Source organism: Stegastes partitus, unplaced genomic scaffold (assembly GCF_000690725.1).
Source record: "Stegastes partitus isolate 25-593 unplaced genomic scaffold, Stegastes_partitus-1.0.2 Scaffold498, whole genome shotgun sequence".
In the NCBI taxonomy this organism is placed as follows: Eukaryota; Metazoa; Chordata; class Actinopteri; family Pomacentridae; genus Stegastes; species Stegastes partitus.
In genome coordinates this window covers 356,640-371,195 of record NW_007578229.1, presented here as the reverse complement: position 1 = coordinate 371,195, position 14,556 = coordinate 356,640, and the positions used below count along the sequence as shown (strand labels likewise).

Here is a 14,556-nt window from a genome sequence, read left to right as displayed (position 1 = left end):
GACTTCTCAACAGCATCTGAAGAGAATGTTTTCACTGAGAGTACATGGACCACGTGACGATATAAAATCCAGGGAAACTAGTGCACTTCTTAGCTTATCGTGCCTCTTCATTCATGGTATTTGCATTCATTTAAGTGCATGTCAGAAAACAAAAAAAATACACATAATGGAAAATATCTAAGTGTCATTTGCACTGCTTGATATCATACATCAAAGAATCCCTTTTTTAATGGCTTTGACTTGTTGGGGGGTTTGTTAGATTGTGAACGAGTCAAAAAGTTTGGGAGAAAAGTATTGCATTCTGAAAAGCTCCTGTTAATGAACAAAGAAACAATTCAGAACAACACTTTGAGCACAACAAAACATGTCACATCCGTCTCCAAATAATGCATCCTCCTTCCGTCTTTTCCCAGATTACCGCTGACGGGAAGCAAAAAATCTTGTATGCAAGGCAGCCTGCCATGGTCAGCACAAATATGAATTTTACATGATTCCTGGAATGTATCTGTGCAGAAATCTGATTTACAAATAATATGACCAGAATTATAAGTAAGTTGGACATGCGGATGTGCATGAAAATGTACAACAATATCCAGTGACAGTTTAGTGTAGGTTTTATTCTTTCAAAGAGGCAAACAAACCAGCTCAGACAGCTTTCTCTTCTACTTTTTGTTTCTGAAGCAATCAAGAGGTGGAAATGAAACATCAGGCAGGCCTTCAACTCCACACAAACTGAAAATATAATACATATGTACTGTAATAGAAGAAAAATAACACGCTGAATTATTGTTCTCTAAGTGAACGTAACCAGCCAGTCTCTTTATGCTAACGGTGCTCACTTCTCACCGTTCTTTATTTATTTGAGACATCTGACATACTGTGTTTGGTTATAACTGTACTGTAACACTGCAGACATTTTTACCCATAGTGGGAAAATCCCTGTGTATGATAATGTATAATTTATTAGATATAAAGGCCACGTTCATCTTGCACAATATCAGGAACCTGAAGATGACATATCTGAAAGTAGGGCTGTAGTTTCCCGGGTTGACAGGTTGGTCAATATGCTCTCATGTGACCAAATTCTCATTGGTCAGACATTTATTGTTGCTACTTTCACAAGGAGAAAAGTCCTACATCAACAGCCTTCCAGGATTAATCCATTATTGTTGGCAGCAGGAGGCACAGACCTCTGGTGAACACCCCCCTGTTTTCACAACTTTGAGCTGGCCCAACCTAATGGAGACTGCTAGGTCTAACTTCTCTAATGTTTATTGAACATTTACTCTCAGTCGGCTCCAAACTCATTGACACCATGTCAAAGAAATCATTGGTGTGGCTGCATTTTTGTCAGAGCTAGAGGCTTAACGGTTAACTGTAAACCTTGCAGTGTGCCACATCACAGCTCAACAACCAACATGGCATATAATCTAAAAGCAGTGGGCTAACTTGTCTGCCTTATATTCTTCATTAGCTCTTGTGCTGGAATCACCAGTTGACATCGTCCTATTTTCACACTGGTCTGCTACTGAAATCATGTCAGCATAGCATAACATGGAGAAAATGATTTATTATGCTGCAAATACTATCTTTTATGTTTATTTAGAACATTTAGCCGAATCTGGATCGAAGGAAGGGTCCACAATTTGGTGACAACGTGCAGATTTTTCTTTTTCTTTATTAATAGCAGGCTGTTATTTACACCTGTACTTTCTTTAAGTGACATCTCACAGTGTGAGTACTCAAGGACAAGTCTTGGTAGTGTTTACTCTCATTTTTCAGTTTATTAGATCCAAATATTACCAATGCAAACAGCTCTGCTTTAGAGGATGTGGTGTCACGTTTTGTCAAACTCTCAACCCACTCACAGATTTGTTCATCATATGTGGTGCGAAAAAACCACTCTCTTCTGAATGCCTACAGTGAATTCACGTGACCCCGAGATGAGACGGGGAATCTAATTTCATGCTGTTACCACTTTAACCTGCTGATTAGACAAAAAGAAAATGATAGAAGAGCACAGACCTGAGAGTGCAGGAATGAGTAAGCATGAGAGCGTGCAGAGACGCGAAACTTAACCTAATTTGGTACTTATGTAAAGTAATCCCGTGTAATTCAATGGTTAGGAGTAGCGCGAGCAGAGCTGTAAACTGAAGTCTTGGAATAGTTTGGACGGTACAATCGACCAATCTGTGACGAGACAAATGCAGGTGGAATGCAGGCTCATATCTACTGAGCTTCACAGAACCATAAAATGCTTTCAGCTATGAGACGGTCCCCCCTCTCTTCACTCTTCAGTCTTAATACCAGACGGGGAAGGAAAAAATACTCAGGGAATTTTCTTGTCTACTCGGTTCCTCTTTCACAACCACTTATCTATATGGCCGGGGCTGAACGTGTGGAAACTTTGACTTTCCTCTTTCCCATAGTATTTATCATCAGCAGGCATTGGTAAATTAAAGGGGAATACAACTTACAATACACCATATGACAGAATATTCCAGTGAAGAATGTGATGTGGGTGGAACTACAAGCTAAGAGGTATATGTCTGGGACAAAACGTATTTCCCTTTCTAATCGCAGTTTACAAGAAATCTATATTTTAAAAAAAGAGGAAAAGAAAAACACTTAAGAAGTTAAAGTCAGAAAATTAATCGTCACTGAGGAAGAATTCCCTGGAATAAGAATTACTAAAAGTATTTATTTTAAAGTTAAACAAGAAAATTAAGTTTGACATCCATCCATGTTGAAGGCTAAGTCACATATTCGTGACTGGGGAATTTTATAGCTCCCTGTCTGTCAACTTGTTGGTCTTAAACAAAGAATTACATTTTTGTGGTCCCATAAGTTGTTCTCAGTGACATAATGTGACTGAAACTCCCCACGTAGCTCGCCGTCTTCCTTCAACCTCTATTGAAACGTTCCTGTCGCAGTCCGTGCTGCTGTCTCAAGGCTATTTGTGCTTTATAATTAAGGCAAATTCTATGCACTTAGAGCACCAAAATGTGTTCTCCACTCACATTGCCTCCTCTACTGTCTGGAAGCCCCAAACAAACTCAGCTAAGCTAGGAGTCATGGTCAGTGCAAATAAATAAACCAAATTATTCATAAATGGTGGTTGTAGTCTGCCATATTGTATTACTACAGGACATTACTACATCCTAAAAATTTTGACGAGTAGAATTATTACACATGCTGATTTGTGGTATCAGCATATAACTCACACAAATGATCAAATGCAGAGAAAGTAGATTTATTTTATTCTTTGAGATCTGCTTCCTATTCAGTCCTGTGATTAAAGCTGCACTTTAGAGTTTCGGAAGTGCTAGTATTGCTATATATGATATATATAGCCTGCTAAAAATATGTTTTTTGGTTTCTAATAGGAGATCGTGTGCCATAATCTCCTTTGTCTATACAAGGCAATTCAGTGCAATGTCAGATGTGGCCAAAGTAGTGCTTATCTTGCTTACAGGACTTCTCAAATGTTTACATAAATGTGTAGTAACTCTTCCACAGTGTCCACACCTATGACTCCCCTCTTCCTACCGTTTCTAGTAACCTGTCAGAACCAGTAATAACTTCTAAGGCTTCTATTGGTCCACGTGGCTTTAACATTATGTCAGCACCTGTTGGTTTGGGTCTTGATGGCACTTCAGTTGTGTTTTAGAACAAATTAAGAAAAACTTTATATTACAAATACACCCGTACAGAAGGACTAGGCCTTTGATAACATGGATGATGGTAAATCACTGTTTAAATTATTTCTGATGACTCTGTCAAATGTTTCATGAAGTAGGAAAAGAACTCAAAGTGTTTACTGGACTTCAAGGATGCACATAATGTGTTTTCATGAGATATGCTTAATGTAGACATAATTTTGGTTAATTTACAAGAGAACTCCACAGAGGACCTTTAATGAACATGTTTTTGTAAAAAACAGTCAAAACTGTATTTTTCCTGTCCACTGCAAATACCTACAGCTGTTTGTTTAGTCTCTAAAAATGACTTTGCAGAAGAGTAGCTCCAAAAATGAGCTCATTTATGCTGTTTTAAATTGTACAAAATTGCTTTATCCCCCAGAGTCAGATAAATTTCCTAAAGAAAAGCTTGTAAATGTGCAGAATTGTGTTTAATCCTCTGAAATATTTGTGCATAATTGATGGCAGCAAATGCTTTCGAGTGGTCTTCGTGGATTTTAATAATGACTATGGAAACCACTTAAAAAAGTAAAAAGAAATCATTCAGATTTTTAATTTTTCCCTGTATGATATGGTAGACAGTGTATTTAAAAGGCATTTTGTGAGTCGCAAAACCGTATTAAACCGTGATAAATTGGACATGGTGGATATATTTTGGGAATTTGACAAGAGATCGAAAGCTTGGGAACCCTTTCTCTAATGCAGAACCCACAAAAACCCTATTTAACAGCCCAGAGGACAAACAATTTGACAGCTTTCGAGGGAAAAAGTTTGGGGCTTAATATAACAAGTGCCGCCTAATCCCAGCTATAATCATCTAAACCACAGTATTGTTGCTGGGCTGATGCGCCTCAGTGGCAGCTTAGAGTTTGGCCTTGCTCAAACATGACTGTACAAGCCTGAAAAATGTTCTCCTAAAGTGTATGTGTGTGTGTGTGTGTGTGTGTGTGTGTGTGTGTGTGTGTGTGATGTACCTTCTCTGGTGGAGGACCTTGGGTTGCTGTTTATATCATCCGCTTTCTGTGTGTCTCTGAAACAAGAGAAAAAAGGGAATTTGTGTTAAAATCAATACAGGCTGAGCAGAAATGAATATTACTGGAGAGAGTAACAACACCACAGCACTTTGTAAAGACGTCCGCCCCCACATACATGTCGTACATCTGCGAGTCAGACAGGTAGAGTATCAACTTTCAGCATTAACCGACTTCCCCTTTTCTGCCGACATGCAAGCATTCAACAAACAAATACGACACTCGCCCCCATCACAAAACACACCACTGAATTATTCACCACTGAAATCGACACTCTCGTCTGTCATATCAGAAAAAAAGCTGATTAAGCCTCTGTCTGCTGCATGTTTACTGGGGTATTAAATATCCGGCGACAAGCTGCGGCTGCTAAGGGTCACGGATATGTGCTGCACTGCAAGTCCCTCCAGGGTGAGAGCAGAAAATAACAAATAGATGGCACTGTCATATTCTGTCAGAAATTAGTGCAGTGCATACAGAATGAGGCATTGATTACCCAGCTGAGGAAGAAGAAAAAACTAACAGCGCAATCTCAAGCTCCATAAATAGTAGATTTTAAATATTGCAGTGACAAAATTTTGTGTTTTTATTTCTTTATTTTATTTATTATGATTGTGCAGAATTTGTTCTTTCTGTCGTTTTTGTAACGGCTGCTTTCTCAGTTTGGAGCCAATCTCGGGCATCTATTGGTTTTCAACTGCTAATTATCTACTAAAAGCTCTCTGATCCATCTGCCACCAATTTTGCTATCGGTAAATGTCTGACCAAACATAATTAGACAATGAGAATCTATGTGCAGTAAATATCGCTCCACAGACAGGCAGTTTTACCAGATGTCAGAAAAAGACCATAAATTTGCAAGTTGTTCCAAGAAAATCCCAACCCAGCCAAAACACGTCAACACCACAAACCATGTCACGCATTTGAAGGTAGGTCACATGAATGATGCTGCCAGTGTTTGCTTTTTTTCTTATCAGTGGTTCATTATCTCTTAAATGCAGACACAAATTACTTCAAATAATAGTTTTTATAGTTTAAATTTGGAGCAAATCAAGTCATGTGTTTTGTTCCATCTACTTCAACTGAGTTTTGCTGCTTTGCTATAATTTTGTAACTTGGTGTGCTGTGAACATCTAGTTTGATTCTAGTCACTAATATATAAAATTAGATCTATTTTATTCCACAGGAAATTTGTTAAGCTCGAGCTGTTCACAAGGGAAGGCTGCATTGGCTTGAGCTGTGTCTCTAAAAGAATGTCTTTCACTGTGTGTCGCCTCACTAAACCTGCTCATCGGGAACTATGGAAACTGGATGTAATGTGATCGTGTACAGTTCCAGTGTCAGTCAAAACATGAGAGTGCTTCTCCTGCAAGAGATCGTTAGCGTGGCAGATTATTACTATGCATTCTTTCCTGGTGCTACAGTCGAGACATACATTCTCTTTGCTGCACTGCATTGTAATAAACTGGCCTACAACAAAGTAGCTTTAAATTATGGAAAGACCTGACTGGAGAGAAATAAGCTGCAGCAAGTTTTTGTTCCGCTTTGTGGATGGTTACAGCATTTTATGATGTACTGTGACTTGAAATGTTTTAGTTTTAAGGTCCCAGATATGGCGGCTCTCTGAATATAGGCATACAGGAAGTACTCTCTACATTTGTGTGCACTTTGATCGATAATTTATAGATTCAATATTGATTAGAGATAGTGGTTAGCTATCTGTTTCACATGCACATTTCGACTGCCTGAAAAGAATAGCGTGCACTACAGCATGAGTAAGCTTTCCTTAGGTATTCTCAGCAGTGGGGCCTGACACGTCGCCTGGCCCACTCATTGGCGAAGAGAATATCCGTCCATCAGTTCATGATCTAAACCTCAAGCACAAGTGGGTTATGCAGCAGGACAATGACCCAAAACACACAAGCAAGTCCACCTCTGAATGGCTCAAAAAGAACAAAATTAAGGTTTTGAAGTGGCCGAGACAATCTCTGGACTTGGATCCAATTGAGATGCTGGGGCAAGACCTTAAAAGGGCAGTTCATGATAGAAAACCATGTAATGTGGTTGAATTAGAACTATTTTATAGAGAAGAGTCGGCCAAAATTCCTCCACGGCGATGTGAAAGACTGATCACAAGCTATCTCAAATGTTTTACCGGAGTTGCTGCTGCCAAGGGTGGCTGCACCAGTTATTAGGTTTAGGGTTGGCAATGACTTTTTCACAGGGGTGATGGAGGTTTTCAATAAATCTTCAACAAATCATCATTTAAAAACTGCATGTTGTGTTTTGTGGGTCTAATATTATATAATTATAATATTAGTTTGATGATCTGGAACATTTAAATGTGAGAAACATGCAAACATAGAAGACATCGGGAAGGGGGCAAATACTTTTTCACAGCACTGTATGAGAGATGTAATGTGTGAAAGTATCTGTAGCTACAATGCAGATGACAAGATATATGTGCGTTTACTGATAAACAGGAGCCTTTGAAAAACTGACAGTCCTGACATGCACTCACAAGTGTGCAGAACAAACTCGCCCACATTAACATGACAGCAAAGTGCTGAACATTATTCGTACATCTTGTTATGCAAATACTCCCACACATAAACACATGCTGTGCTAGATGTACACCTGTTAATGTGCATGCAGTATCATTATAAACCAAAATGAGGCTAAAAACTAAGACAATAAGGCTGCAAATATTAAATACTTGTCTACGTTTTGTTTTCACAAGTGCACCCATGGCCAAAATGATAGACTCCATTATTTTGCTGAATTATTAATTAATTTTAGACTTTATAGTTTTATTGTACCTTCACATTTACGTCAACACAACACAGCTTTCACCGACATGTCATCCTACATTCCTGCTAATATACAAATCTTTGTATTAAAATAAGCCTTAAAATAAGGTTCTTCTGTTTCAACTGTAACCAAAACGCCTCACATGAGGAACAAATGCCTGTTGGCAGATACTACAGTTTACGGATGTCTCCTAAAACCCTTCACATAAAGGCTAAAGTAGATGCTAGTTGTGCACAGAGAAGCCTCTAATCTCAATGCAGTTACAGCAATGCAGTAACTCAGAGCAACATAGAGTGTTCTAATGTCAAATTAATCTAAGCTGAAACCAAATGATTTTACCTACATGCACTGTATTCTATTGTAACATCAGTGTTGCAGCTGATCATTTAATTGTGGGATGCTAAAATTGTGATACTGATTTATATTCAGATTAATGATTGTGTAGCCCTAGTTAAACATCGCTAAAACTGGAAAAACAAATAATTGATGTTTGATTTTGTCCATCAATTTACGCCGAAGCTGAGTAAGACACACACAGACAGCGTGTTCTTACTACCATCTGTCACAGAAAACTGTGCCGTCCGTCTGTGTTGACCCCCATCCTTCCTCTGTGGAACCTTTACGGCAACAGAGTGAGAAAAAGAAGTGGGATCCTCCGGTTGGATGGATGAATGAATAAATGGATGGATGGATGCCCCACAGAGACACTAGACACGCTCCTTTTAAGGGCAGAGTGTGTGGCGGCTCCCTGTGGTGTGACACATGAGTGGACTTCACCTCAACATCACGCTAAGTCTATGGTATATACACACACATATACACACTTCATGTAGCCCTTCTGGATCTCTTAGACTCACACTTGCCAAAACACCATGTGGACAGCACAGACTGAGCACTGATGAGAGCAGACACTTCAAAATCACACCTACTTGACTCATTGCACATCCAACTTCTCTCTTTCGCTACACTTAATCGTCTTTATGCACATACTCGCTTTCTTTCCTTCCCTATTCACTCATTCTTTTTCACTTCTTTGCTTCTGCTTTCGGCGGAACAAAGCAGGACTTTTCCCGTTTTTTTCCCAGCCAGACAGACAGACGGACGGATGGACGGACAGACAGATGTCAGCAGGCGGCCAACTCATCCACACAATGAAACTGAATGTTTCAATTAACCAAGAAGCCCCAAAAAATCCGCCAGTACTCACTGTTCTAGATTAAAAACTTAGCCAGCTCGACAGCCAGTGGGTTCATCCATCCGACCCTTCACTTCAGCCACTTTGTTATCCCAATAGACCAGCCATTCAGTAAACTAACCCCATATTTAGCCACGAAATCAGCAGATGAGTCAGTCAGTTTAGCAGTCAATAAGTCAGTAAATCTGTCAATCATCCCGGCAGGTGGTGGAGCCAGACACTGTAGAGGGAGATGTGTGCAGACGTCTAAAAAATAAACATGTTTTTCAGGAAATATCAATCGAGAGCTGGGATGGAATTTTCCAGTGACCCCAGAGGAATAATACGCATAATAATACAGGCCCATTATGTCCAATGGTACACAATATGACTATAGTAATGTTGGTTTAAAACTGAAAAAATCTGCTAAGGCACCTGACAATTAAGTTGAGACATTCCTATTTTGCAAAATTGGATATGTCAAATAATTTTTGTCTCAGCACGCAACCAATTACAGAAGAGGAAAAGTTGCCTCCAAACCAACTTTTTTGTTTCACAGTAGATGATAATCTACTGGAATCATTTGTACTGACAAAGCAGGGGGAGCTTTCACCACCTTGCGTATCAAGTCTGTTTTCACCCACCCTGTGCTGTTCTTTGCCCTCCATGAATATGTGGAATATCGCAAAAAATACCTACATTTTCACTGTATACTCCTGTAAAATGTTATACTGTTCCTGTCATGGGAAATTACTTTCAGGGAGTAACAAGCACAATGGTCTCTCTTGTGTTTGTTGATATTTCCATTACATTAAGTTTATTACATTACATTATTATTATATCGTTTCATCTACTTTGCAGTCTTTGCTGATTTTGGGGTTTTTGTTAGCGAGCTTCTTTAAAGGCCTCCTCTGATGAAAATCAAGTTTTGTACCTTGCTGAAATGTTCACATGGTGTTGTCAATATGCTGGAAGACACAGTGTAAAATAATCAGTCACACCATAGCCGAGTATTTCCAACCTGAAACTGCAGCGTATCGATGACGGATTCCGACTTCTGTGGTTTTTATAAATAACAAACTTAAGGAGCAAATGCTGTCAACATGCAGGGTGGAACTTTCCGTATCATTACTCCTCCTCAAAATCAGTTCCCAGTTCAGACGAGTATGGCTGAATTATTCCCGTATTACAACTTGTCAACTTGTTACTTGTACTTTTGCCATAATTGAGCCGAGTCAAAGGTGATTTAGTGCATTTGACCTGCAGCTCGGGTGAATAAAGACAAAGGGACTTTATAGATCGGCACATTGTAAGTGATGCAACGGTGTAGAGTCATATCCAAGCCATTTTAAGGCACAAGGTGATCATTTTTATGGAAGGAAAACTTTTCAATGTGTAATTTTGATACATAGAGACATGTTTATAGGCGTTTCATTTATGACTGGAAAGGGGCTTTAATTATGTGATATTGTACAAATAAACATTTCCTGAAAATGTCACTGATTCAAGTCAGTTTTGTTTCATTCTACGTGTTTCGCTGTCTGTTTTCAATGCATCCTAATTATCTTATGTCTCTAAAGTGATATAAATCTAACATATTTGCAGCAACTAATCTGCTCGTGCATCAGACTAAACAACTTGCTCAGGAGCACCATGATGGCAGTTTCTGATGGAGCCGTGTTTCTCTCAGGCAGATTCTAGCTGTCTGGGTAGAGTAATAGGGGAAAGAAAAAAGCAAAGTCATCGTCCTGTCCAATCCTTTGACTCCTAAGTTCGCTCCATGTATAGACAAGCGGTGATCCGACATGGTGATGACACCTGCCCGCACAATGATATAAAACACACTTACACGGGGATAGTAAAAACCTCGTTGTGCAGACAGGCACGCATTCGCCTTGAAGGCCTTGTCTAAAAACTATCCGTTTCCATGGTGACAGCAGCGACGTCTGTTAAAACAGGGGAAGCACGCGAATATAAAAGGGTGGAACCCTGGAGGGGACACACGCATACACACTTTGTTCTGCAATGGTTTACTGTTTAGAAAAAGGGAAGGTGTGTGATGAAAGCCGCTGTCACTTCTGGTTGAGCGCCTGGCAGGAGGGATGCTAAGTCTACTGGGTGGAGAGAGGCAGAGTGACAGACTGCAGGCGTGTGATGATGATGAAAAGAAAATGACAGAAGTTATCCTGGGGGGCATCACTGAAAATATATATATATGTATACGCATGAGAAGGAAATAAAATGTGTGCATCCACACAAACTATAAAAACCAGAAGAAAGAGCTTCATTATTATGCCGGTGCCTCCGTGTTGCTGAAGGGAATGAACTGTGACTAAAGAAAGTGGAGCAAACTGACTAAAGTAGAGCAAAACTGAAAATGATTTTTATTTTATGAAGCACAAAGCCTGTTTTTCAAACCTGACTGATCTTATCGTGTAAACGGGGCAAAAGGCAATTGCTGTTAATGACAAACAGAGAAGTCGAGCTCTCTTAGGTGCATTAATGGAAGAACGGTGACGGGATCAAGTGAATGTCCTCCTCCATCCGTCTAGAGCCAAAGTTTACACAAGAAAACAAAAGACAACATATCCCGCAGTTCAATGGCTTAAATAGACCATAACAGTGAACATTCATGAGTCCCCTCTTATCTGGCTCTCCTATCAGCTGTGTTTTCACAGCGTGCCTAACAGCCTCAAACCACTGAGCACTCAATAAATCAGCAAACACTTACAATCTAACACAAATTTGTCTAACAACGGATTAAAGTACCAACAAAGGAAAAACTATGTAAATATATCTAATACTAAGAGCTAAAAGTGTGCTTGTACTCAGAATATACTGGCTGCCAAGCATGTGTTACAGATATTCCAAAATTAGCTGCCATTTCTTACCTGAAATGACTCACCTGTTCAGCTTTTGGCAGAGCTGTGATTTACACGAGCTACAAGAGTCTCGGTTGAATGAGTCAGAAATATTGTCAAAACAAGAAAAGTCTCAATTTATGCCGACGCAAATCACACCAAACAGACACACTGTAATAAAACTGAGTGCAAACACTTAACAGGATGTACACCTAACAAAACTACAAAATGACCCAAATAATCACACAACATGCTTCTATAAATATGATCTCACTGCAGGGCTGTTGAATTGTACAGGACAGTTTTTTGCATCACGCTGGATGTAGTCCGCACCACATATTTTCATAACAGTCAGTGGTAAACAAACAAACAAACAAAAATATCAGTAAAGTAACGCCCTGTGCACTTTCATTTTCGTCGTGACGACAGAGTGATGAGCAGAGAGATACAAAGAGACGAAGCCAGTCAGAGAGCATTTGTCAAGGCCAACTGCAGAACTGTCCCAATAACGCTACTGCTTGAGTACGAGTACACAAAACTGTCACTTCACATTGGAAATACAATACTTCCCTAAAAAGGTAAGCTTACAATCATGGTTCTTGACTTTTACAGGGAAGAGAATGCAAACAGAGATGCATACTGCTGAGCTGTAGTCTTTCCTTTGCACTTAGTGAAATTATTTTCTTGTCCTGAGGGAGAAACAGGCCATGACCCACTTTCAATCCAAACCTATTGTTTTCTTTGCCCTCTGAACCCCAAGCAGTTTTTTTTGGCTTTTTTTTCTGTGTTTTTTTTTTTTTTTGCTCCTGTCCTGTCGGGGCTTACTTTTCACTGCAAAAGAAAGTCCTAAACCTCTTTGGAAAGAGCATAACTATGGCAAGAAAATGACTTTGCTTATTTATTTAAAAAATAATAACAATGTTCAACATTTGTAAAATTGCCCGAAGATGTTCGTAATACTGGTAACATTACTGTTTTAGACACAGTATTGTAGTAAATTATCAGAATCTGGTGTGGATGGTCTCATTTTGAATGAGCCATGTAGAATAAAGTGATTTTGATGAAATAATCTGATTACCACATTAACCCGTCAAAAATTTCCTAATTCAGATTTAACAATGGCTACACATTTAGTACAAGCAAATACAAGGAAAACACAACCTTGTGATCAACATCACTTACTTTTCCTTGAACCTTGCCAATGCACTTGCTGTAACAAATAACAGATAAGGTAGCTGGACTCACCGACACCGTATGTCGATGTCAGCTATAAGCCTGGCATTTATGATAAACATTTTTTCAGATTTTATTTCTCCCCATCCACCATCTCCCTGTTACTCTTTTCAAACTTCCCTTTGCTATGAACAGCAACTTACATGCTGGAAATTTCTAGCTCTGCTGAGGACTGGGATTGTACAATAAGGCATTTCAAGTGAATAAGCCACTTTAATGCCAGCCTCCTCTGCATGCAACCATTCTGAAGGGACACTGTTGCTGCATCCTGGGCTTAGCTTTGTCCAAAACAATCATGATGTGGCTGTGCAAGACTTTCAATCAGGTAACATTAGATAAAAGGACCAGTTGGAAGTATTGCAGAAGAAACAATAGTCAACTAATTACATATTTCCTACATGTGACAGGTGCTTACCGCAGTTTAAGTGAAATAAAAAACATTTAAATAAGAACAAGCCACCACGAAAGGCATGTACAATGGACGGCGTTTCAAAACCAGCTGAAAAATGACCTGACTTTATGTCCATTTACAGTTAAATCAATGGTTGCTACTCCATTATCCATCTTCCATAAAACCAGCAACAGGAAGCCCGGGCAAAAACCCAGGATGGCGTGACAGCTGTTGATTTTCACAGCATTGAACCTGCAAATCAATTATTTACATGAATGAGCATTATGCCCACCACTGGAAAATTCATATTTCCAATGTGACTCTGGGTCACGCGACAAGAGTTGGTGTGCAAATTTGGGAGTGACTAAAGAGCGAGCACCAATCCCAGGTGAGAGCCATTTTGGCCCACATTTCCGAGCTCGGAGATAAATTATGCGTATGTATGCGAGTAAGAGTGCACATGTTTTTTGACGGCAAAAAGGAAAGTGTCCCTTCTGCAGTCTGGAAAGGATGGAGACGAGGGGGTGACAGAGGATGGAAGGAGGGGGAGGAAGAGACACATCTGGCTCAGGACGGTCTGCCTTCGACTGACACCCTCTAAGGGTTCAAACAAGGGTGAACCTTCAGTGGAGGTTCAATGGGCTGGAAGGCGGCAACCCTCCCTCGAGTAAATGAATGTGTGTGTGTGTTTGTCTGGAGCATCTTTCTTCCTTTCTGCATGGCAACAGCTTATGAATGGATGAGGGATTCATAACACCCCAGTGAGCTCTGGAGTTTTAGCAGGGGATAGAAACAGGGACATCGCTAACAGTTGATTTATAGGATTCATTAACAATCAAGTGTTTAACTACTGGATTAATTGTCAAATATTTTTTTTAAATTAACTGACTAGTGTGAGTAATTCTTTTGAAGAAATAAAGAAAATCTATGATTCTAGCATCATAAATGTTAATGTTTAAAGTGAAAGTGACATATTTTTTTTTGGGTTGTGGACAAAACAAGACATTTGAGGACATTATCTCGGGCTTTGGAAAACACTGATTGATATCTTTCACCATTTTCTGACATTTAACAGACTAAACAACAAATTCATTGCACTGATAAACAAACCAACAGATTAATGACAATGAAAATAACTATTAGCTGTAGTGTTATGCGATGGAAAACACTAGACAATGGCAATCTGACCAAAACTTTATATGAGGATTTCTGTGTAGAATCAAAATTCTCCCCACAGATTTAGTTCAACTCATTTTAACAGACGATTTTTCATGCATGTAGCTGCCTGAATACAAAGCCTGTCACTTCTATGCAAGGATAAAGGTCGAATTCACAAATATCTTCATCCTGTTTTGTA

At 39.4% G+C, this 14,556-nt stretch overlaps 1 protein-coding gene across 1 annotated transcript in view; it reads right to left on the bottom strand.

Annotated features, from left to right (window-relative positions):
• Window positions 1-14,556, bottom strand: part of fam49a (family with sequence similarity 49 member A) — a 42,984-nt gene that overhangs the window by 13,323 nt on the left and 15,105 nt on the right. The window contains exon 2 of the mRNA XM_008287387.1: window positions 4,676-4,731. The gene's annotated coding sequence lies outside the window, so the exon portion shown is untranslated. The remainder of the gene's footprint in view (window positions 1-4,675; window positions 4,732-14,556) is intronic.